Consider the following 21,611-nt stretch of genomic DNA (forward strand, 5'->3'; position numbering starts at 1 on the left):
TGGAGTAATGATATTAGGGCTGTTTTAAAACATTTTTTAAAACAATTTTAATTATTGAATTTTAATGTAAGTTTCTTTTATAGTGTTTTTATTCTCGTCGTCTGTTTTGCTGAGGACGGCCCTTGGATATAGGGTCGAAATATTCATTTAAAGTTGCGTTCCACTGTCTTGTAAAAAATTTGCCTGTTGTTCTACTTATTTGTTTGTGTTAAGACTCATCAAGTGCCCCTTCCCGCGGTAATCTTTAGTAAAATGGGAAAGCTTAATTCGATATGAGGAGAGGCCAGAGCATGAAAATTGCTATAGTTGACTTAAGTATATAAAAATAAATTCTAGTAAATCCTTATCGGTTTTTTAATAAGGTTCGGAAGCAATAAGGAATTCAATGTTCAATCAAGTAAATACGGGCATAAAAATCATATGATGAGAAAAATATATTCAATGAGCAGCAATTCATAAGCAACTTTAATGATATGGTACAAAAACTACATCCGCAGAAAATGACATAAATATTCAGAACTCAGGCTCGAAAATAATGGTAATGTAACTGACTGGTCGATCAATGGCTGTCGCCAAAGTCCCCCTATTTAAATATTCCAAGAAGCTTTGCGGTAGTGAAGGAATTTTTAGTTTGATAAGTTGCCAACGCAATTGACTTGATGAAATGTGGGGGGACCAGGGGAATTTCAGTTTTAAGACTAGCCTTTGTGACTCAATCTAAATTTCAGCAATTTGATTCGATTCCTAGTCCAATTTAAAAATAAGTATTTAATAATTACAAAGTATCTCATATGCTTGGGATCTTAGGCACAACTCTTCCGTAATATTTCAAACATGTAAGCTTGTCAAAAAATGAATTTTTTCAAAAGGGCCCATTGATCGATTTTACATGTCCCATTATTGTCTTAACAATATCAAATTGTCTGCTTTTTTCTTACGACTGATAAATACGTGACATTTAAAAGAGGCCCAAAGGACAAAACTTTTCAGAGTTTGGACAGTGGTCCACGCAGTGTTGCCAGGTTGGGCTATTTTCGGCCAATTGGGCTGTAAAATTTTCAGCTTCGTGGGACAAGTTACTAAGAACCCGCGAGGCGGGTATTTGGGCTATAATGTTTGAAATCTCGCTACTTTTGGGAGCGAAATCTTGCTACTCGCTACATATAGGGTGGGTACCCCACACCATATCTTCATCACCAATCCTTGAAAATAAAAGTATGTAGAACGTATACTCTACCGTCCAAACCCAATAAACATAATGTATACACATAATACCCTGACACCTTTTTTCTAAGCATCCGCTTCCGGCTTCTGAATGCTAAACGCAAGAAATCAGAGTGAAAAGTTATCGAAAAACGTACTGAAACTTCGCATTCTGAATGTTTTTGGAATCACAGCGAAATTATACGAGCAGACAGGGTGAATTTTGTTAGTTTGAAAAATTCAATTAAGGAGCTTGGAGTCAGACAGAAACTAGGAACAAGTAATTTAGCTTAATTGTAACTGTACACATAGCTGTTCATAGGGTTGGTGGTGTCAGGGGAAAATAAAAAATGTTAAAAGTAATGATAAACAATAATAAAGAATAAGCATAGAGTCAGAATACATCCGTCAGCAACAGTTAGAACGAGTCAAAAATAAAAGCAAAGAACAAAGAAACATACGGTTCGAAGATAAGCGAAGACACGAATCAAAACTAGTCTAAGACAAAGCGGACTAACTAATACATGCTCAGTTGAAAGATATGCCAATGTGAGAACAAGGAAATATGTGGTTAAAGGATAAGTGGCAATGAGAATTACCTGCAAATGCGAGACAGTGAGCATCAAAAGGTGTAAACAATAGTAATTACATATACGGAATAATTTCTGTTCGTTTTACGTTTTAAGGTCGCTCCTTACTTTCGGTTAAAAACAATTGGAATTTTTATTTAATTTATGAACATTTTTGAATTAATGCAACTTTGATTTTGGGTCACCGTACATGAATAATTAAAACAAAATTTGCATATTAATTTTACTTCTTTTGGCTAAATAGCTTTCTTGAAATTTTGTTCTGACGTAACTTATGAATTAACTTACGTAAGGAACTTCTATATTCGTATGTTTATATTACGTATATTAGGTAGTTCGCCCCCTCGTCAATACCTCACTCTTTACTCTAAAGTTCAAATGTTGTTCAAATCACTAACCCTGAATCACAAAGCCTGGTTAATTAGAATAGATGGCTATTTTGAAAGTACTAAAAAAACTGTAGCGTAAAGAGTCAGGTATTGACTAGGTGGCGAACCCCCTCATATACGTAATAATTTCTTTTCGTTTCAAGTTTTATTGTTACTCCTTACTTTCAGTTCAAAAAATTTGTTTTTTTATTTAATTTCTGATCATTTTGGTTTAATATTACTCGGTGCCCCCTTCATAGAAATGTCCCTTCCCCAAAGAAACATCCTCACCCGTAACCCCCTTCTCTGACTCCCTCCAACCGAAAAAATCCCTCCTGAAAACATCTGTATACTTCCCAATAACCAATACTATATGTAAACAATGGGCAAAGCTCTTAACTTGCAGCCCATCCCTCAGGAGCTGTGGGGGATTAAGTCATCCTCAAAGACATATTTATTACATTTTCGTATATGTTGAACAAAATAGCTATCTCAAAATTTTGATTAGGTGACTTTGGGAAAATAATTAGCGTAGGAGGGGTTCAAATTGCCCTCCAATTTTTTGGTAACTTAAAAACAGCACTAGAACTTTTAATTTCCGTTCGAATGAGCCCTCTCATGATACTCTAGGACTACTGGATCGATACGATCACCCCTGGGAAAAAAAATAAACAAACAGATAAAGACGCATCAGTGATCTTTCTAGTAGTAGGGGAGAGAGGGGAGAAACCGTACATTTTGAGGATTTTGACCCCTCAAAAGCGTATTTCTAAAGATACAAACTTCCTTTTTACATGAATAGATAGCTCAATTATTCACTTTTCTTGGTGATTTTTTTCAATGACATCCATCAATTTGTTTCTTGTTGAGACCCAAAAATGTTTGACCTATTCAAGTGTCCAAAAGTCACCCCAACCATGGGGTGACTTTCGACACACATGGGGCATTTCCGTACATTCATTATTTAATGCTTGTAATAACGTATTTAAGATATTATTAACATTTAATTTAGATAATATACAAGTTAAATGTAACATTTAATTTATTTTATGGAAAATTAGGCCAAATCACAGCCAAATACAAGAGCTTTGGCTGTTCACCCAGTTCCTCTTACAGAAACCAGTGCAGGAAGCTTCATGATAATGTCCTGAAAGTCAGTTACTGCATAATCTCGACATTCAGGGAAGATGAACTTCCTACCAGACTTGCGCAGGTAGTTTATTTTTGCTACCCTGCCACTTATTTCTTCTATTTCACCAACATCTTTAACACAATCTATCTTTAAACATAGTAAACAGCAGAGTTTTGCTTCTTTCCAACCGTAAACCTCACAAGCACAAAATTTCCACAAGATAATTCTTCATCTGTCTCAAACTCACTGATACTTCCACAATGTAAAGACTCGTCATCTGACTCGTCATTGAGCTGTATATCTATGTCTGAAATGCTGTCTCTAGTTTTATCAGCCATGAGTGAAACCTTTGACTTTTTTAGTGACTTCTTCTTTTTCTTAGCAAGCCTTAGCTCAGTCTCTGCTTCTAGTGCCCTTTTTTCTGGCGTTTCTGTCAGAATTCTACTTTTACCTTTTTTACGGTTTTTGCGCGGACCCACTTGCATTTTTGCCTTTGGATATGGTCTGATGCTTTCAGGAGTTACTGCCGTAGGTAAGTTTGACTGCTGTTGACCCATCATGACAGGATATGAATCACAAAATAAACATAGGTGAGGATCATCCATATTGGAAGTTTCTGGGGAATTCTGTTCAGCTGGATCTGGGCGGTTTGTCACCTCAGCTGGCAGAAAATTGACTTCTGTGAACACATTTGGATTTAAAGGCCAAATTCCTGCCTTCTCAAAACCAGCTGTGATGTTTTGAGGATTCAGCTTTTCCAGAAAGGGATGCTTACACAATTTTGCTATTTCATGTATTGAAATTCTCTGACCAGGGTTTAATTGCATCCAATTGTCAAATGACTCCCTGATTGCATGCTTCAATGGTGCATACACTGAAACATCAAGGGTTTGGAGACGATAAGAGCAATGGTGAGGAAAGGTTAGGAGGTGGATGCCGTTATCTTTACAGAAGGAAACTAATTCTACTGAAATATGGCTTTCATGATTGTCAAACAAGTGCAAAATAGTCTTTTTTGCTGAGTTTCACCTCTTTTTGAAAGTGTTCCATGGAACAAAGGAAAATTTTCCAAGGTAATCCATCCACTGGGATGGGCTAAGCCAATGCATCCTGGTGGTCCATCTCGATACATCCTTTCTGGAGCTTTGACTCTTGGAAAAACAAACACTGGTGGAATTGTCTGACCAATTGCAGATACAAAGCATAGCATTGTGGTATTTTCCCCTATTTCTGCTGACACAGTTTGTGCCACCTGTTTTGCTCCCCTTTTAGCAATCACCTTTGGGGCCTGAACAACTGTGGGTACTCCTGTTTCATCACAGTTCCAAATTCGACCAGGAGGAAAATGATACTTGCAATATAGCTCCTGAAGATTTCTAAAGAAGACACCAATTACAACGGCGTTAAAGCTGGCAGCACGAGCCTGGCTTGTATTTTTGGCTTTTCTGATGGACAAACTGGCGTTCCACTTGATGAAACCTCTTAGCCAATCCACTCCTGCTCTCTCATTCAGTTTCCAGCTTGATGGGAATTTTATCTTCAATGTTATTGTCCATCGGTAGGCTAACTTTCTTGTTGCATAGGGAGTCAACCCATCGTTAAGCAGTGAGCATTTTTTGAGGTATGCAGCAAGCTCTTTCTCTTGTTTGGAAGTAAAAACAAACTTAGGTGCTCTACAGAACAAAGTCATTGTCAAAATTGCTACCACTAGCACCACTCTGCTTGCGAATTTGCATTTTTGCCTTGTATCGTTTCACGGCATCGGCAAGGGTACTCTTCTTCAGGGAAAATTCTTCTGCTGTTGCTCGGAAAGACAACTTCCCATGTATAAATTGAATAACAGCACGCCTGACTAATTCCTGATCAGGAGGACCACTCCCCTTTCGAATGTAGGTGCAAACCATCTGTAAAAGAAAATTATAATTGTCAGAACCTCAAGAGAACAACATGGAAATTAACACAGGTCATGCCATGCTTTGAGGTGTGCTTTGAGGCATAGAATGGAAAGATGCCTGCAGGCAGTGTAATGTTTAGTTTTACATTATAATACAAAACATTAAACAAAAAAACTTTAAAAAACCACATCAATCATTTGTTTATATTCATTTTTCTTACGTTTCTACAAGTCGGAAAAACATTTCGGGGGGTTTCAAACCCTCTACCCCCTTGGACACAGCCTTAGACGCTACTGTTTATCTTTCTGATATAAGTAGGCATTGAACAAATGTTTATTGTTCAACATAATAGTAAATCATTTAATAATAAGTATTATTTTTAAATATGATGGGTGAAAATGAAAAAACTGATCTGCATAGCTGTGAAGGTGTACTGTAAATCTAAGCTTATATAAATCTCACATGAATACTTTTGAATTTTCACTGTCTAATTATAAGTTCCAATCACATATATTATAAAGCTAAACATTATAATATATAAGACAATAATCCATTGAATGTATACAATTCAGAGTATGTATTTTAAACAAGGAGGGGTGGGGGGGGGTAAGGTTTATTGGTACCATACACCAGTTAGAAAGTATTGAAGAATATTCGATTAAGATTAGCTTGAATATTTTTGCCATAAACAGTGACATGTCGAGACTATTTTAAACACATAGACAGTCAAAAGTACACCTTAATTTCGGATAGAAATTAAAGGTTAAGCTTAGCCAAATCATAGAAAATGCTGTCAAATCGTGAACACAGGATCTTAAAGTTGGAACAAAGTATCTAAATAATAGGCAGACTTAATCTTGGACAACTTTGATTCAAGACAAAGATTGTTACACAGAGTAGTTATGTTTAAATAGGCTAGGCTTTAAGGCAAGGGGTAACTTTTGTCTAAGTGTAAATGTTGAAAACAAAGTTTGATAGTCAAAACAAATCACTTCAGTTTCTATATAAGACAACAGGAATACAGTCAATTTTACCAATATTCTGCTTTGAGCTACACATAGTTCCATTTTCCAACTTATGAAAGACTTCCGTCAGTACAGGGCAAAACCAGACACCACGAAAAGTGTCCGGAATCACCCCCAAAAAAGTGTCCGGAGTTACCCCATGTTGACGCCATTTTGAAATATTTTTTTTTGTAGATAACGGCCTGACATTTACTGATGAAAATTACCATACAAATAGCAGGGGTATACCTTGTCTGATCCTGCTAACTCACGGCTCAAGAGCTACAAAAACTTAGAAAATATTTGACAAATACTACATGTGTCAGGATTTCTAGCAAGCATATAAAAACTTCCTTACCTCTTTTCTCGGCTGTCTTTTTTCTCCAAAATTTAAAACTTGCGCCAAATGAGCGTTACATGAAGGGCATCTAGCGTGAATTTTTTGAAAGGCTTAGTTCAAAAACTTTAGACAACAGGTCAAACGTACGGAGTCGCCCCCGTGCGGTATCGCCCCTCTCTCCCATATATGGGTTTCTATATTGCGTGCCGCTATACACGTCTGCTAGGGAGTCCGAAGTCCCTAAGCCCAGAGGTCAAGGTCACAGGGGAAAACCCAGAAATGTTTTCGTCAACAGAGACCTTGGGAAAAACCCTAGTTACGTAACATGTTTTTGTGATCAATTTTGGGAAAACCTAATTAGTTTCTCAACAGGGGAAGACCTTGGGGAAAAATATGCCTTCAATATGGGGTCACCATTGAAGTACTATGTAACATGGGGAAAACCCAATTACTTAACTTGTTTGATGGTTTTGCGAAAATCCAATTCACTTGGGTAATAGGTATTGTGATTGGTTAATTTTTTCTTGATATGAAATCGGGACTTTGGGGGGAAACCCATGACCTTCTGAAACGTACATATAAGGTGAGAAATCAATGATAATATTATCATTAGTTTAACAATACTCGACTGGTACAGAATAGTTAAGTAAATAAATTATATCTGAGAAAAGAAATTTGGTTTATAGTGATTCTATGGAGAGGGTAAGTTTTTCTTTTTTTTTAGTATGCTTGGTGAATATAAGTGGAAGAGAGATAGTCATATTAAAATATATAATTTATAAATTTCATTGCTGTTGAATTATCAAGTAAATATCTAGAGGGGCTATATAATTTAAAAACCAATATATATGTGTACTTCTTACCATTTTCGTAATAAATTGTTCCAAGTATATATTAGAATGAACATCAAATCCCATTTCATGTCACACCTTTAAGCAACATTTCTTCAATAAAATTCCATTTTAACATGCTAACACTTTAACAAACTAAACGCCGTATCTCGAGAAATTTAGCGGCTTGCAACATCAAAACGAATGCAATACGTTTCAAACACTATGGGCGTTCAAAGATTTACTTTCACATGAGATAAAAATGAGATGGCGTATTTGACGCTATTGAAAAGAAATATTTTTTTAGGACGAGGGGAGGAAAGGATTGAAATTAAATAGTCATGTATTTTTTTTTAAAAAAGTAGTTATTTTATTTTATTGAGTTTAATATTAGAAATAGAATTATAGTTATTTGAGTTAAAACTTAAGGCACATCAATTAGCTTTTTTGAAGTAGTAGTAAAATACTAGTTCTCGTTATTTGAGATCAAATTTATACCACGTCAATGATTTTTCTTTCTGAAGAGCCCTGTTCGTTCTGTTTGAAGACTTTTTTTTTATAGGCCAATGTAAATTCATTAAGAACCAACGAGGTCAATAAAACATAGAAAATTAATCGTATATTATTAACAGAGAAGAAAAAGTGAGTTAATTTTGTACTAGGGGAGGGAAGGTGAACTCAAAAGATTTTCCAGTCTAAAATACCTTCAAGGTTTCTCTTTTTTTAATTTCATTTAAATGACATGGAACCAAACTCTAAATTAGAACCAGGCGCCCCCAAAAATGTAAAATAAATGAGGAAAAGTAGTTGAGACTCACTAGATTCCACAATACCCATAGAGGGGGGAGGGGACATACTATTGGAACTACTAGTCCCTAAAGACTATTACACGTACCTGAGTCTTGTGCAACACTATATTAGGGGGAGGGGGTCTTATTTTTAACTTCATTTAAATAACATGGAGCCAAACTCTAAATTATAACCATTTAGATTTAAAATGGACTTCTTTATTTCGAAGAAACAAGAAAAATATTTTTTTTAGCTTTGTGTCCTACTGTGCTATAATAACTCAGCCTCAGGCCCACAAAAATATAAAATGAATAAGGAAAAGTAGTGAGGGTCCACGAGGTCCATAGTGGGCTGTTTCTTTACTTATGCAAATATTTTCTTCAAGATTTTCTTTATCCATCTCCCCCTCACTTTCTTGAGTATGTTTGAACACAAGCCTCTAGAAATTAAAACTGAGACTTTTCATTTTCTCAGGATTGAAAAGACTATATATATATATATATATATATATATATATATATATATATATATATATATATATATATATATATATATATATATATATATATATATATATATATATATATATATATATATATATATTTGTAGCAAATAATTTGATTTTGCTATATTTTTTTTAAGAGCATAATGAGAGAAAGGCTGAGATGGCTAGGGTATGTTCTTCAGATGAAGAATGTCAGATTACCAATGCATTCTGTTACCCGTGATTTGTCTTTGTGGCTATGAAACCGGTTTTCTTAGATCTGACATTTAGCAAACTTCTCGAGTGTGTACTGGCTAATACGGAAGTACCGTCTACGGCACTGAAGGTTTTTTTAAGTAACTGGATATACCCTATTTTATGCATAAATAATGTATTACCAGACATCCAAAATGTAATTTGAGCAATATTGCAAAAAAAATTGTTGAGAAATACCGGGAAAAAACAAAAAACAGGATGTCCCCAGGTGGAATGGGAAGATTCATAAGGAAATATTTAAAAGAAAGGGGACCTTTATGGGAGAGGGTAAAGGGTGAGGCTTTAAATAGATTGGGATGGAGGAGAATCGTACATGAATGGATCTTAAAACGAACAAAGCTTTAATTAAATATGCGAATCAAGATTGAAAAAAATTCACTATTTAAATTTTATTTATCATAAAAAAGAATTTTACTTTGTCAAGCTTATTTATTTAGATATCCATATAGAAGGTTTTACAAAAAAAAGGATTCAATTCCACTTTCTAGGACGATAATGAGAGAAAGGTTGAGATGGCTAGGATACGTTCTGCAGACGAAGAATGTCAGATTACCAAAGATTGTCCTTGTCATCCAACCAAAAAACAGATCGTCCCCGATTGGTATGGGAAGATATCATAAGAAAATATTGAAGAGATACGAAAACTTTCTGCAGAGTGGTAAAGAGTGAGACTTTGAATAGATATGGACGGAGGAAAAGCATACATAAATGAATAAATAAATCTTAAAACGAATAATGTTATGTAAATAACATGGAGCCAAACTCTAAATCAGAAGCACGCACCGGCAAAAATGTAAAATAAATAAGGAAAAATAGTGGAGGCCCACTAGATTCTACAAGACCCGTTGACTGAAAATGAATTACATTACAAATATTTTTTTTACATACTTATTAGAACATTGAAAATAAAAAATTAAATTAGAGTAAAATTTAATTTTGAAATGATATGCTTTTTCAGCAGCTCATATCATTATATCCCAAATATTTAGTTTAATCTTATTTTCTTCCCAAAACCATTCACGACAAATTTAGTTGTATTATAATTAAGAATTTAGGTAATGTCTCCTTCCGTAATTGTAAAAATGTAAAGCCTACCACGTCATTGGCGAACTACATTACAAATATTCTCTTTTCCAGTTATTCTTTTCCAAAACTTTAGCATATTAAATGTGTTCAATAGCTTCTAGCAATTAGATGTTTTTCCTTGTTCTGTAAAATATTACCTTCAGATCCCTATTGATATACTGATTTTAGCCTATTTTGGCACTACAAGCGTAAGCGGTTTTAACAGACAACAATCTAAAAAAGATCCATGAAATACAATTCCACCTATGTTTTTAGTCTGTTGGAAAAAAATAGGTTGTGTCTATAACCAATCTGAAGTTTCTTTTCAATATTTCTAACTATCTTCTACGTTTTCAGAGTCAACATTCTTCAAAGAAAATAAATTTACAAGACAATGATAACCTACTGGAAGACCTAAGGGCAGCCAGATAAAATCCTAAAACAAACTTTCAACTCAAATGTCGAGAAGTAATTAAATTAAAAGAGGAACTTGATCACTTTCAACAAATTCCAGAGATAACCAAAAGAAAAACTCCGGAAGAAACTCAAATTTCTTTAATCAGAGTTGAAACCCAACTTGCAACTACTCTATCTGAAAATTCACTATTGGAAAAAGAAATTACTAAGTTAAAAATTGAAAACAGTACATTTGTAAGGGAAAATGAAAGACTTGACTCAAGAAAAATTTGTTGGAAATCTCACTTAAGACAAGCCTTATTATATATATCTTGTTTTTTAAACTCAAAAAAGTCTTTAAAAGAGGAAATTCCTAAGTTCTATATGGAATAAAATCAAATTTTAAAGGAGAAACAAGAATCTGTTGTAAAAGATGAAAAAGAAATTTCATGCCTCAGATATTTTGTAGAATATATCCAAATAAAAACCAGGATATTAGAAACAGGTTCAGAATTTCTTGAACAAGAAGTCAGAGATAAAACCAGTTTGATGAACTCTTTAGAAAATACGATTATTCATTTGAAAGACAGAGAAAAAGAATTCTTTCATGAAATGGATTTTTTTTACCGCGACTTGTTTTAACGCGATTAACTAATTTTGGTTTTTATTTATTTAATATTTTAAATCTCTTCGTTATTTATGAATAAAAATTCAATTTACAATATATTTTTGCAATCAATGTTTATACTTTCCACATCCTCTCAATTTCAATTTTATTTAACTATTTTTTATATTCTTGGAATAAGAAATGAAAATGATATGAGGATGCAAACTGTGATTTTTTGTGATGTTGTAGTTAAACATGAAAAGATTTTTTTCATTGTTAGTTTCTTTGTAATCAGCAGCACAATAGTTAGTTTAAAGTTAATGAATAAAAAAACACCCTTTCAAAGAGTGAGTACCCCCTTCACTAGCCAAGATCAATCCCTAAAGCACTTGAAGTAGCAAAAAACTCTTACGTAAACGATTAGTCTAATCTCTAACTTTAGTTGCACAATAATTTACCCCAAAGACACTCTTGAGACTTAATGAACTCTAAACAGACTTGCCAATGATGCTTCTTTAATTCACTTGAAGGACCAATGAAATATTGAACAAGCAATGTCTCTAAACATATTTTTTAACTAGATGACACTATGATAACGGATGTTAAGTTAGGTTCGTTTGGGTTCAGTAAGAGCGCGCGCACGCTCTAACTGAACCCAAACGACCCTAACTTAACATCTGTTATCATAGTGTCACCTAGTTAAAAAAAATCATCTGTGTTGCTATCTATAAATGAATCAGAATAGATGGCAGAATAGTCAGTTATGTAGCCATCTATAACTATAATAGAATAGATGGCAGCAGTAGTGTAATAAAAATAAAAGACATATTTGCTGTTAAGATCAAAAAGGATATGACATTGAAAGATTATAACATTTTTATTTTTTCTGCAATTTCATTGTCTATTACTATATTGTTTTTACACAGGTAACAGTTTCGACGTGTAGATAAAATATAGCCTACGGAACAATTCAGAATAGAAGTTGAGATTTTCCCTCTTCTGTGGAAAAATTAAGAATTGGAGAGAGAACCCTTTTTTCTCTACTATGGAAAATTTAGAATTTAAGAACATTTTGTTTTACATCTAACAAAAGAAAAAAATAGGGTGAAATTCTGAACAAAAGTAAGAAAATTATGGAAGAATGGGCAAATTTTCATTTTATATTTACAATTGTTTTTACATAGGTAACAGTTTCGACATGCAGATAAAATAGAATCTACAGTAAGATTCAGAATAGAAGTTTAGGCTTTTCCTCTTACGTGGAAAAATTAAGAATTGGAAAGAACCTTTTTTTTCTACTATGGGAAAATTTAGAATTAAAGAAAATTTTGTTTTACTTCTGCGAAACAAAAAAAAATGGGAAAATTCAGAACAGAAGTAATAAAATTATGGAAAAAGGGACAAATTTTCATTTTATATTCACAATAAATCTTTTTTTTCCTGTTAATCTTTGTTTTAGATCAAGATTCAGAATAGAAGTTGAGATTTTTCCACTTCCATGGAAAAATTAAGATTCCTTCTTTTTTTCTCTACTATGGAAAAATTTAGAATTTAAGAAAATTTGGTTTTACTTTACGAAACAAAAAAAATGGGGAAATTCAGGACAGAAGTAAGAAAATTATGGAAGAAGGGACAAATTTTCATTTTATATTTGCAGCAAATCTTTTTTCCTCTTAATCTTTGTTTTAGATCATTTCTTAGATTTTAAGTGTCTTGTGTCTTCATTATTCATGGAATATGAACTAGTATTGATCTGGAAATGTCACTGTCCAATGAATACTGCAACCTAATAACTGACATATGGTATAAAGCTAGAGAGCGAAAAAAGTATATATTAATGTTACTAACGAAGAAAAAATAAAGTTCCATTAACATGAAAAAAGCTCTTAAAATTAAAGAATCAAAATATCATAATGTATAGAAATATTTTTAATTTAATGACGTAATATAGAACATTATATGTTGTTAATATCATTGAACATGGAAAAAAATCAATCGAATGTTTCCACATCACTAATATTCCATCCATCGACTAGAATCTAAACTAATTATATTCTTTCTGGAGTTTCTAATGGATATCTTTCCATTAATATCTGTTTTGTTATTCATAATCCATTGCAAAAAAAATCTGACTTCGTTCGCAGGATTAGGTATTTTATTAGAGTACTTAGGACATTCGAAGTCTTCCAAATTTATAAGACGGATATCCTCCTTACACTTCTTCAACAGTAACTTATCAGTGGTAACATCTCCCTTCACAAATACAACTTTAATATCCATAAAATTACTCACTAGCAATTTTGTTCTGAACAAAATGTAGACTAACTCCAGTGCTAGAATATGGCATTATTGGTCGTTCATACCAAACTTACTTGTTAATGAATTTCACTGCTGCATACCATCGGTTAGTTGAGTACTTATGTAAATTATAGTTTACATTCCAATGGTGAGTATCTACTTCTTTAAATTTTTCATTCATCACTAAGAGAGCACATTCAAATATTAATCCGCAATCAACTTTGGCTATATTGAAAAATTCACTGTCAATAATTCCGAAAATCATTCACTGATATTTTTCTGGGAACTAAAAAAAATAAAATCAATATTCTTTTCACTTCAAGTATCGGCTTAAAGTTTTGGATTTATCATTGAATTCATATATATATATATATATATATATATTTTTTATATATATATATATATATATATATATATATATATATATATATATATATATATATATATATATATATATATATATATATATATATATATATATATATATATATATATATATATATATATATATATATATATATATATATATATATATATATATATATATATATATACATTTAAAATTGCTTGTTCAATATTTCACTGGTCCTTCAAGTGCCTTAAAGAATCATCATTGGCAAGTCTGTTTAGAGTTCATTGAGTCTCAAGAGTGTCTTTGGGGTAAATTATTGTGCAACTAACGTTCAAGATTAGACTAATCGTTTACGTAAGAGTTTTTTGCTACTTCAAGTGCTTTAGGGATTGATCTTGGTTAGTGAAGGGGGTACTCACTCTTTGAAAAGGTTTTTTTTCGATTCATTACCTTTAAACTAACTAATGTGCTGCTGATTACAAAGAAACTAACACGGAAAAAATTCTTTTCATGTTTAACTACAACAACACAAAAAATCACAGTTTGCATCCTCATATCATTTTCATTTCTTATTCCAAAAATATAAGGAATTGTTAAACAAAATTGAAATTGAGAGGATGTGGAAAGTATAAAAATTGATTACAAAAATATATTGTAAATTGAATTTTTACTCATAAATAACGAAGGGATTTAAAATATTAAATAAATAAAAACCAAAATCAGTTAATAGCGTTAAAACAAGTCACGATAACAAAAATCCATTTCATGAAAGAATTCTTTTTCTCTGTCTTTCAAATGAATAATCATATTTTCTAAAGCGTTCATAAAACAGGATTTCTCTCTGACTTCTTGTTCAAGACGTTCTGAACCTGTTTCTAATGTCCTGGTTTTTATTTGGAGATATTCTACAAAAGACATGAGGCAGGAAATTTCTTCTTCGTCTTTTACAGCAGATTCTTCTTTCTCTTTTAAAATTTGATTGTATTCCATATTCAACTTAGCAATTTTCTCTTTTAAAGACGTTTTTGAGTTTAAAAGGCAAGATATATATAATAAGGCTTGTGCTAAGTGAGATTTGCAATAAATATTTCTTGAGTCAACTCTTTCATTTTCACTTACAAATGTAGGCTACTGTTTTCAATTTTTAACTTAGTAATTTCTTTTTTCAATAGTGAATTTTCAGATATAGCAGTTGCAAGTTGGGTTTCAACTCTGATTGAAGAAATATATTCTCTGAGGCCAACCTGACTCTTGTACATGATAATGGTAATAAGCTTACCTAAGCTATGGATGTCAGGTATTGTGTTATCTTGGAACGATAATTTCGACAGGACCTGTGCCTGTCATCATCAGGTTCCATCAGGTTCCTGAACCTGATGATGACAGGCACAGGTCCTGTCGAAATTATCGTTCCAAGATAACACAATACCTGACATCCATAGCTTAGGTAAGCTTATTACCATTATCATGATTGAAGAAATTTGAGTTTCTTCCGGAGTTTTTCTTTTGGGTATCTCTGGAATTTGTTGAAAGTGATCAAGTTCCTCTTTTAATTGAATTACTTCACGACATTTGAGTTGAAAGTTTGTTTTAAGATTTTCTCTAGCTGCTCTTAGGTCTTCCAGTAGGTTGTCATTGTCCTGTAAATTTATTTTCTTTGAAGAAGTTTGAATCTGAAAAAGTAGAAGAGAGTTAGAAATATTGAAAAAAAACTTCAGATTGGTTATAGACACAACCTACTTTTTCCAACAGACTAAAAACATAGGTGGAATCGTATTTCATGGATCTTTTTCAGATTGTTATCTGTTAAAACCGCTCACGCTTGTAGTGCCAAAATAGGCTAAAATCAGTCTATCAGTAGGGATCTGAAGGTAATATTTTATAGGACAAGGAAAAACATGTTATTGCTAGAAGCTATTGAGCACATTTAATATGTTAAAGGTGTGGTTTAATCTAAGTGGATTAAATTGAAAAATTAAAATTCCTTTTTTTTCATAATAAATAAAATTTGAATAATTTAATTTTTATTTTCATGTCAATATAGGGAAAGGAATAACTGGAAAAGAGAATATTTGTAATGTAGTTCGCCAATGACTTGGTAGGCTTTACATTTTTACAGTTACGGAAGGAGACATTACCTAAATTTTTGTTTATAGTACAACTAAATTTGTCGTGAATGGTTTTTGGAAGAAAATAGGATTAAACTAAATATTTGGCATATAATGATATTAGCTGCTGAAAAAGCAGATCATTTCAAAATTTTATGTTACTGCAATATCATTTTTAATTTTCAATGTTCTAATTAGTATTTAAAAAAAATATTTGTAATGTAATTCATTTTCAGTAAACGGGTTTTTTGGAATCTAGTGGGCCTCCACTGCTTTTTCTTAATTATTTCAAATTTTTGCGGGTGCTTGGTTCTGATATAGAGTTTGGCTCCATGTTATTTAAATGAAATTAAAAAAAAACAACTTTTATTCGTTTTAAGATTTGTTTAATCGTTTATGTATGCTTTTCCTCAGTTCATATCTATTCAAAGCCTCACTCTTTACCACTCTGTCAGAAAGTTTCCGTTTCTCTCCATTATTTCTTTATGACATCCTACCATCCCAATCGGGGACGATCTGTTTTTCATTTGACTCTAGACAGTTGGACGACAAGGACAGTCTTTGGTAATCTGACATTCTTCGTCTGCAGAACGTATCCTTGCCATCTCAACCTTTCTCTCATTATGGTCCTAGAAAATGGAATTGAATCCTATTTTTGTCAAACCTTCTATTTGGATATCTAAATAAATAAGCTTGACAAAGCAAAATTCTTTTTTATAATAAATATAATTTAAGTAGTGAATTTTTTTTCAATCTTGATTCATATATTTAATTAAAGCTTTGTTCGTTTTAAGATTCATTCATGTACGCTTCTCCTCCATCCCAATCTATTTAAAGCCTCACCCTTTACCCTCTCCCATAAAGTTCCCCTTTCTTTTAAATTTTTCCTTATGAATCTTCCCATTCCATCTGGGGACAACCTGTTTTTCGTTTTTTCCCGGTATTTCTCAGCAATTTGTTCTGCAAAATTGCTCAAATTACATTTTGGATGTCTGGTAATACATTATTTATTCATAAAATAGGGTATATACAGTTACTTAAAAAAAACCTTCAGTGCTGTAGACGGTTCTTCCGTATTATCCAGTACACACTCGAGAAGTTTGCTAAATTTAAGGTCTAAGAAAGCCAGTTTCATAGTCACAAAGACAAATGACGGGTGACAGAATGCATTAGTAATCTGACATTCTTCATCTGAAGAACATACCCTAGCCATCTCAGCCTTTCTCTCATTCTGGTCTTAACAAAAAATATAACAAAATCAAATTATTTGCTACAAATATATATATATATATATATAGTCTTTTCAATCCTGAGAAAAAAAACAGTCTCAGTTTTAATTTCTAGAGGCTTTTGTTCAATCATACACAAGAAAGAGAGAGAGATGGATAAAGAAAATCTTGGATAAAGAAAGCTTTTCCTTATTTATTTTACATTTTTTTGGACCTGAGGCTGAGTTATTATAGCAGAGTAGGACACAAATTTAAAAAAAATATTTTTCTTGTTTCTTCGAAATAAAGAAGTCCATTTTAAATCTACATGGTTCTGATATATATATATATATATATATATATATATATATATATATATATATATATATATATATATATATATATATATATATATATATATATATATATATATATATATATATATATATATATATATATATATATATATATATATATATATATATATATATATATATATATATATATATATATATATATATATATATATATATATATATATATATATATATATATATATATATATATATATATATATATATATATATATATATATTTTTGTTTTTTTTTTTTTTTGTGTGTGTGTTTGTGTGTGTGTGTGTGTGTGTGTGTGTGTGTGTGTGTGTGTGTGTGTGTGTGTGTGTGTGTATGTATGTGTGTGTGTATGTGTGTGTGTATGTGTGTTTGTGTGTGTGTGTGTGTGTGTGTGTGTGCATGCATACGTATATACGTATATATATATGTGTGTGTGTGTGTATATATATATGTATATATATATATATATATATGTATATATATATATATATATATATATATATATATATATATATATATATATATATATATATATATATATATATATATATATATATAAACAGTCTCAGTTTTAATTTCTAGAGGCTTGTGTTCAAACATACACAAGAAAGAGAGAGAGAGGATAAAGAAATCTTGAAGAAAATATTTGCATAAGTAAAGAAAACACCCCCCTATGGGCCTCGTGGACCCTCACTACTTTTCCTTACTTATTTTACATTTTTGTGGGCTTGAGGCTGAGATATTATAGCAGAGTAGGACACACAGCTAAAAAAATATTTTTCTTGTCTCTTCGAAATAAAGAAGTCCATTTTAAATCTACATGGTTATAATTTAAAATTTGGCTCCATGTTATTTAAATGAAGTTAAAAAAAGAAACCCCCTCTCCCCCCTACTATAGTGTTGTACATGACTCAGGTACGTGTAATAGTCTTTAGGGACTAGTAGTTACAATAGTATGTCCCTCCCCCCTCTATGGGTCTTGTGGAATCTAGTGAGTCTCAACTACTTTTCCTCATTTATTTTACATTTTTGGGGGTGCCTGGTTCTAATTTAGAGTTTGGTTCCATGTTATTTAATTGAAATTCAAAAAAAGAGAAACCTTGAAGGTATTTTAGACCAGAAAATCTTTTGAATTCCCCTTCCCTCCCCTAGTTCAAAAATCACTCATTTTTCTTCTCTGTCAATAATATACGATTAATTTTCTATATTTAATTGACCTCGGTGGTTCTTAATGAATTTACATTGGCCTATAAAAAAAAGCCTTCAAACAGAACGAACAGGGCTCTTCAGAAAAAAAATATTATTGACGTGGTATAAATTTGATCTCAAATAACGAGACCTAGTATTTTCATACTACTTCAAAAAGCTCATTGATATGCCTTAAGTTTTAACTCAAATGACTATAATTCTATTTCTAATATTAAACTCAATAAAATGAAATAACTACTTTTCTTAAAAAAAATACTTGAATATTTCTTTTCAATCCTTCCCTCCCCTCGTCGTAAAAAAATATTTCTTTTCAATAGCGTCAAATACGCCATCTCATTTTTATCTCATGTGAAAGTAAATCTTTGAACGCCCATAGTGTTCAGAACGTATTGCATTCGTTTTGATGTTGCAAGCCGCTAAATTTCTCGAGATACGGCGTTTAGTTTGTTAAAGTGTTAGCATGTTAAAATGGAATTTTATTGAAGAAATGTTGCTTAAGAATGTGACATGAAATGGGATTTGATGTTCATTCTCATATATACTTGGAACAATTTATTACGAAAATGGTAAGAAGTACATTTATATATTTGTTTATAAATTATATAGCCCCACTAGATATTTACTTGATAATTCAATAGCTTTGAAATTTATAAATTATATATTTCAATATGACTATCTCTCTTCCACTTATATTCACCAAGCATACTAAAAAAAAAGAAAAACTTACCCTCTCCATAGAATCACTATAAACCAAATTTCTTTTCTCAGACATAATTTATTCACTTAACTATTCTGCACCAGTCGAGTATTGTTAAACTAGTGATAATATTAATTTTGATTTTTCACCTTATATGTACGTTTCAGAAGGTCATGGGTTTCCCCCCAAAGTCCCGATTTCAAATCAAGAAAAAATTAACCAATCACAATACCTATTGCCCAAGTGAATTGGATTTTCCCAAAACCAGAAAACAAGTTAAGTAATTGGGTTTTCCCCATGTTACATAGCACTTCAGTGGTGACCCCATATTGAAGGTATATTTTTCCCCAAGGTCTTTCTCTGTTGAGAAACTAATTAGGTTTTCCCAAAATTGTTCACAAAAACATGTTGTGTAACTAGGGTTTTTTCCAAGGTCTCTGTTGACAAAAATATTTCTGGGTTTTCCCCTGTGACCTTGCCTTCAGGGCTCAGGGACTTCGGACTCCCTAGCAAACGTATATAGCGGCACGCAATATGGAAACCCATTTACTACTCTTTCTTCTAGCAAAAAATACAAAATTCCACATTTTTGCAGATAGAAGCTTGAAATCTCTATAGTAGAGTTCTCTGATGCACCGAATTTGATGGTTTGATTTTTATTAAAGTTCTATGACTTTTAGGGATTGTTTCCTCTTTTTTTCGGAAATACAGAAAATTTTCTCCGGCGTACAAATGTGTAGGTAACTTCTGATGGGTAAGACTAAAGCTGATGAAACTTATATATTTAAATTAACATAAAAATCTGATTCTTTTGATGTACCTATTGTTATCAAAATTCTGTTTTTTAGAGTTTAGGTTACTATTGAGCCGGGTCGCTCCTTACTTACAGTTCATTACTACGAACTGTTTGATCGTGTATGCATGCAATAAACCGAGTGTGTAAAGAACAATTTGCCTTTTTGGTTTTATGCATTTTTTGTTTTCAATGAAGCACTTGTCAATTTTACGACGGCATACGCGGAGGGTGTTGTTATTTTTGTTCGCTCACAGACCTCTTTTTTGCTTTTGACCTATACTTATGTGTAGGTTATCTGATATACCGATTGTATTTCTTCCGCGTTTTACCCATAACAGCGTTATTATAGCATTCGCTATTTTTGGGCTAGTGATTGCTCCAGTTTGGGCTATATGTTATGCTAAAAACCTGGGAATATTTTCTGGGGAACTGCCTTGATCATTAATTCGCTGAGTTTAGAAAATTTTACTACACCTCGCTACATCATCTCCGATCAGTTTTACCAACACCTCAAAACAAAATTTACCACAAATTGCATGAAAAATGTACCAAAGACAAAATAAAATACCATATCCCAAATTTTTCTTCCGCGTGTTAGGCGAAGCGTAACACGCGAAAGGAAAATTTCTAAAGGAAAATTTTGTGTAAGAAATTTTCATTCACTTTCTCTTTCCGTCCCTTTGTTTTTCTTTCTCTTCTAATACAGTACATTACTCCTGATAGTACTTGAAGAAATTGTTCGGAGTAACATATATTACAACAGAAACATTTTACTACAGGCTAACAAAAGTCGTTGTTTTTCGGCAACTTGGCAAATTTTAGCAAACTATTTCAAACTCAAAACGAGCAAATATTAACATGAGTAGGGCTCAAAATCCCTATGCCTTCCCAAGGCCAGAACATAGCTTGCACTTTACTGAAAAAACATAAATGTTTTTACTTTTATAACTTTAATAAATCCAATAATAATAACATATTGATTACTAAATATCAGTATATGTATATTAAACTGACAATTCACATTAATTTTTTATTTTCAGTAAAGTGTAAATTATGGTCTAGCCTTGGGAAGGCATAGGGGTTTGAGCCCTACTTATGAAAATTTCAGCTGGTTTTGAGTTTGACTCGGTTATCTATAGTAGTTTCTGTTAGTTTTGGGTTTCATTCATTCATTGATGCTGATCCGTGGTAGTTTCACGCTTGGTAGATTATTTGATTTTATTTTTGCTCATTTTTGGTTTAATGGAGTTCTTTACCTTTCTTTAAAAATTTATTTCGTGGAAAAAAATTTTTTAATTAATTTTTGTTCATTTTGTATTGACATAGTCTTTTCAGGGAAAAAGAAAATAATAGTTTAAATCTTTTCGTTTTTTAAGACCCTATATTTTGGCCTGCTATTTGTATGCCGGAGAAAATTTTCAGTAATTTTCAACGATATACACCCTTTTAAAAATCTGGACACAAATAGTAATGTTTAATTTAGTTTCATATCTCCTCTAGTTGACCTGAACTAAAAAACTTGATACCATTCGCAAAAAAATCTGTTCACTTTCTTTGATATCTTGGATAAACTTACGCTAGTTTGATTTGGTTAAATTTTAAGAGCAGAA

General features: G+C 32.0%; 1 pseudogene; it reads right to left on the minus strand.

Moving 5' to 3' along the window:
• Positions 1-201: 201 nt before the first annotated feature.
• Positions 202-292, minus strand: LOC148940980 (U5 spliceosomal RNA; annotated as a pseudogene).
• Between the last annotated feature and the right edge of the window lie 21,319 nt (positions 293-21,611).

Source organism: Artemia sp. Qi Xiang Cuo, chromosome 19, assembly GCF_049724085.1.
Source record: "Artemia sp. Qi Xiang Cuo chromosome 19, ASM4972408v1, whole genome shotgun sequence".
In the NCBI taxonomy this organism is placed as follows: Eukaryota; Metazoa; Arthropoda; class Branchiopoda; order Anostraca; family Artemiidae; genus Artemia; species Artemia sp. Qi Xiang Cuo.